Consider the following 5,697-nt stretch of genomic DNA (forward strand, 5'->3'; position numbering starts at 1 on the left):
ATTCTATTAAAAATATTCTGCAACTGGTTTACTGAAATCAAAATTCTTTGAAGTGGTTAATGGTGCTGTGACATTCAACACAGATGTATCATATCTCTCCAATAGACTTCAATTTGTTTATCTAAATGGAGAATCCTCTTCACACTGTAACTTCATCTCTCCATGAAGCCAGATAACACACACCAATTAGTTAAACTGGAGGAATGTCAGACATAAAGACCTGGATGGCCTCTAATTTTCTGCTTCTAAATTCATAAAAAAAACTGAAGTTATTGTACTTGGCCCTGAAAATCTTAAAAAATAATGGTAATGCCATGACTCTGGATGGCATTACCCTGGCCTCCAGTAACACTGTGAGGAACCTTGGAGTCATTTTTGACCAGGATATGTCCTTCAATGCACATATTAAACAAATATGTGCATATCTTTCTTCCATTTGCGCAATATCCTATCTCAGAGTGACGCTGAAAAAATACTTCATGTATTTATTACTTCTAGGCTGGACTACTGTAATTCGTTATTATCAGGATGTCCTAAAAACTCCCAGAAAAGCCTTCAGTTAATCCAAATTGCTGCAGCAAGAGTACTGACAGGGACTAAAAACAGACAGTGTATTTCAACTATATTGGATTCCCTTCACTCCCTTCATGTATACTATGGAGTTGTCACAGTCAGGCTGCAAAGCTGACTGTGTGGAAAAAGGAGGTGACACTCTAAAACAGCGGTCCCCAACCCCCGGGCCTCCGTCCGGAACCGGTCCGTGAGTCATTTGGTACCGGGCCGCGAGAGTAGAGGCTCAGGTGTGAAATGTATGGTTTTCAGGATTTTTGTCGGTTTTCGGCGTTATTTTGTTATCGTTTTTATCGTTAACTCGGTTTTCCTGGGTCTTTTCACGTGTGTTATGAATAAATTTTCTTTTTTTCGGTACCGGTACTAGTTTTATTTTGTTGTATTTATCCGCGACACCTTAAAGGCCGGTCCGTGAAAATATTGTCGGGCATAAACCGGTCCGTGGCGCAAAAAAGGTTGGGGACCGCTGCTCTAAAACAAAAACTCAAACTTAACAGAAAACGAGCAGTTTATTAAGGCTGGGAAAACATTACCAAACAAAAAGCAGAGGCGAAGCTAAACAATAACTTAAACTGGGAAAACTAGAAAGAAAACATGACACATCCTAAACATGGAAGAAAAGAAAAAACCTTAAACATGGCTACTTGGCATGAATAGATGTCAATCTGGTAACATGGCAGGATAGCAGACAATCTGACAAAGACTGAATGAACACCAGTTAACAACACTCCACAGTTAGTGGAAACCACGCTCCGTTGTTATGTCGAGGGAAAGTAATATTGCACCACATACTTATAAATTGAGTGATAATGTTGTTTAATCGTTTTATTTACTGTATGTGCATTGCGTCTTACATAATGGATCCCAAAGCCATTTTGAAAATGTCCGATTTCTCCTTAGTTATGGAGAACAAATACGAGGAACTGCTCACATTTCTTTCTGCTGGGTCCTACCCATCAGAATACGACAAGTCCCAGAGGCAAACTCTTACGCCACAAAATTCAGGTTGAAGGGTCAGTATTTTAATGTAAATAATAACTGGATGTAATTATTGGTTCAATACATGTTATAATCAATTTACATTTTTTTAAATGTAGATGGAGAGCTCTTCTTTGGAAACAGGAAAGTGATAAAAACAAAAGAAGAAGCCATGGGACTATTTCAGAAGTTTCATTCAAGTCCTATTGGTGGACACACTGGTGTACTCAAGACTCAAATTGCAATGTGTTCCAGATTTTACTGGTATGGCATGTCAGTTGAGAATTGGAATTGCGTATGTATTTTTAAAGTTGTCATTTATAAAACAAATGTATAGTATGTTAATAGTGCACAAAAAGAATGCATAGTTATCCTGAAGACCTGTCCCAGATTTCAGGATGATGTACAGTAATTAACACTGTAGCTTGATTGAGTATTTTTTTTTATAGAATATTTGTAATTATGTTGTTTAATTAATTGACATTGTTGGATAATATAAATAAGAACATATAATATGTTTAAGGTCCTGGCTTGTGACCAGTGCCAAAAAATGGGAAAACCTTTGGCTGTTGTAGAAAATAGTAGTGTTATAATGTACATCATAAAAATGTGATTCTTTTATCATTGACAGGTGTCACATGTCTGGAAGCTAATCGGAATAGAACTAACTGGGCCTCTTCCAAAAACATCTAGTGGCTTCCAGTACATTCTGACTGCAACAGCTTCCATCAGCAAACCTGGGTTTGCAGCATAGATTTGTTAATTACTTCCCTGCAGTTGTCACATGCTAAGCCATCCAATGAGACAAATTAGACCCTTTTGTCGGTCGCATCTGTCCCCTGGGGCCTATGTTTGACACCCCTGTTACCCTACCTCCCATAAATCATGTTGTTCTATACGTAGCTTATATACACTGCCCTTTCCATGTCCAGGAACAGTAGATTTAAATGTATTTTTTTAAATCTTATGGTTCATGTGACGCAGAGCTGTTTTTATTTACTTGTCTGGAACACTTGAGATGCAAACGAGCTATATTTGGCACTTGATAAAATGAGCTTCGCATCCCATGTGGGTAGAAAACGGGAATCTTTCTTCAAGGGGATAAGTGGGATTAGTAGGTGGGGTGGTCTTAATGGTAAAAATAGTAAATTCAATATAAATAAAATAAGAAATGGTATATGAGATAGTAAGATAAAAGGAAAACAGGACATAAGCATGCAGTTATTTTGCAAACTTGTTTCTGAAAAAAAGAAAAAAAGACAAACAAAAACAGCTTCTTCTTTTCTTAACCATCCATCCAAAACTTTGTCTAACTAACTGAAACTGAAATGGAGAAAAGCCAAACTTTTGAGATAATAACATGAAATTGTAGTTATACTGTACATCTTCTACTATTTAGTCCAAAACCATAAATAACCCATATGATTGTTGCACACTAGAAAAGAAAGGCAAAATGTAGAAAATAAACAATTGTTATGTTTGTGTCCTTGATATTAAGTTTTTTTTTTTTTTTTTTTTTTTAAAAAGGTCACATTACAGAGCTGTTAAGGAAATTTAGCAGGATTTTTAAAATGGGGTGGCCCATGAGAGGACGTGAGACAAATGCAGGGAGGTCCAGTAGCACCAAGGTAGGCGAGGTGATGGGAAATCAGAAAATAAAAGCAAACAAAGCTAAAGCAGTTTGTTAGGTTAGTTATATAAAGATCACTGATATACACAGACGTACCTTCACAAAAAGGCATTGGGAGACGTTGCAAATCGTCCTAACACACTGTGTGCTCTCTGTCACTTTAACACTGTGCTGTAATAAACTAGCAAGTGTTATTATTGAGATGTTACTGAAAAGCATTTTTGCAGCTCAATGTTGAAGCTGCAGTTAATAATGGAGGTTTGCATGTTTTCGCTGCAAAACACAATAATATATATTAAACTGTGTGACATTTGCCACCTTTTCAGGGTTAGGTTTAGGATTTTTATGTTACAACATTCTCACTTACGGCCATACCACCCTGAACACGCCCAATCTCATCAGATCTTGGCAGATAAGCAAGGTCGGGCCTGGTCAGTACTTGGATGGGAGACTGCCTGGGAATACCGGGTGCTATAAGCTGTGGAGTGAGTTGAGGACCCAAGAGCAGACAGAGGCGAGGAGACAAAACTGGACTTAACAAAAAGCGAGCCTTTATTTAGGGCCAAAAACTCACGGAAAAAACAACAACAAAGTAACTGAGGGAAAACCTGAACATAGACTAGGAAACTATGACTCTTACTGAGAATTTAGACTATGACTAAACAATATACAAACTATGACTTAATATGGTTGGGAAACTATGACAAGGGGTAGGGGAGATAACACAGACGACGCAACGACGAACAAAGGAAGACTGAGGACTTAAATACACACATGAGGTGATCAGGGGAAGTGGAGACACATGAGAACACAGCTGACTAGAAGGAAACATAATGAGGAGGAGAGTAACACTAACTACAATGAACAAAGAACACCAGACTCTTCCAAAATAAAACAGGAAACACGGAGACATAGACATGAACTTGACATAACCGCATAGACAAGAAACACTGTAGACACTGTTTTGGCTTCCCTTCATTGGCTTCCTGTTAAATCCAGAATTGAATTCAAAATCCTGCTCCTCACATACAAGGTCTTAAATAATCAGGCCCCATCTTATCTTAATGACCTTGTAGTACCATATCACCCTATTAGAGCACTTCGCTCCCACTCTGCAGGCCTACTTGTTGTTCCTAGAGTATTTAAAAGTAGAATGGGAGGGAGAGCCTTCAGTTTTCAGGCCCCTCTTCTGTGGAACCAGCTTCCAGTTTGGATTCGGGAGACAGACACTATCTCTACTTTTAAGATTAGGCTTAAAACTTTCCTTTTTGCTAAAGCATATAGTTAGGGCTGGACCAGGTGACCCTGAATCCTCCCTTAGTTATGCTGCAATAGATGTAGGCTGCCGGGGGATTCCCATGATGCATTGAGTTTTTCCTTTCCAGTCACCTTTCTCGCTCACTATGTATTACCAGACCTCTCTGCGTTGAATCATATCTGTTATTAACCTCTGTCTCTCTTCCACAGCATGTCTTTTATCCTGTCTTCCTTCTCTCACCCCAACCGGTCGCAGCAGATGGCCGCCCCTCCCTGAGCCTGGTTCTGCCGGAGGTTTCTTCCTGTTAAAAGGGAGTTTTTCCTTCCCACTGTTGCCAAAGTGCTTGCTCATAGGGGGTCATATGATTGTTGGGTTTTTCTCTGTATCTATGAAGCGCCTTGAGGCGACTTTTGTTGTGATTTGGCGCTATATAAATAAAATTGAATTGAATTGAATTGAATTGAAACATGACACGTAGACGCAGGAACCAGGGAGACTGAGTACAGGGGGAGATGACAGAAACAACTAAGAAATAAGGACTAACCAGCAACCTAGAAATTAACTAGATCAAAAATGAATACAAAAATACCTAAAACCCAAACACTGGGTCACTGGGCTCACTTTGTTTATATCAAGTTTTGTTTCACGTTCATTGGTGTCTGCATTTTGGGTCCACTCCTTACTACATACAGTCTGCCTCAGCCAGACTGTGACAGTACGACTTGACCATGTTGGACCCAGCAGACATTTATTTCAGCGACTTTGTTGAATTTAAAATTCGTGTTACGCAACTGCACGGGGAAGCAGGAGGAGGAGTCTATTTGGGCTCAGCCGGCCATGGCCAATCCAAGGTTTATGGACTACTTACTTGAGGAGTCAAAAGACTTTGTTATGGGCATGATCTCCTTAGGCTCACACTCAACAACACCTCAGTCTACTGAGAATAGCTCAGTTACATTTTTGCCATTTTTCTCTTTGTCGGCACTGAATGACATAGCATTACATTTTGTCACAGAGAATGTTCCTGCTTCATGTCAAGTACCAGAGTTTATGCATTCAGCTGTCCAGAGACTTTTGTTCTGCAACCTAAGGTGGTCCATTTACAACACCCTCTGCTAATTCAGACTGCTTTTTCTGTTTCAAAGCTAGCTAAGGGCCTAAAACTCAGTAGCTCTGAGCTGGCTGACATGGTTACATTTCGTGTTCCCAGTTTGTGTTTTGCTGCAAAAGAAGATTGTGTTCCTGTTTATGAGTCTGTGTT

General features: G+C 39.4%; 1 pseudogene; it reads left to right on the forward strand.

The window, feature by feature from the left end:
- Nucleotides 1-3,539: 3,539 nt before the first annotated feature.
- Nucleotides 3,540-3,658, forward strand: LOC148102261 (5S ribosomal RNA; annotated as a pseudogene).
- Nucleotides 3,659-5,697: the final 2,039 nt, after the last annotated feature.

The sequence above is a fragment of the Neolamprologus brichardi genome, chromosome 7 (genome assembly GCF_056152115.1).
Source record: "Neolamprologus brichardi isolate AB-2024 chromosome 7, ASM5615211v1, whole genome shotgun sequence".
NCBI lineage: Eukaryota > Metazoa > Chordata > Actinopteri > Cichliformes > Cichlidae > Neolamprologus > Neolamprologus brichardi.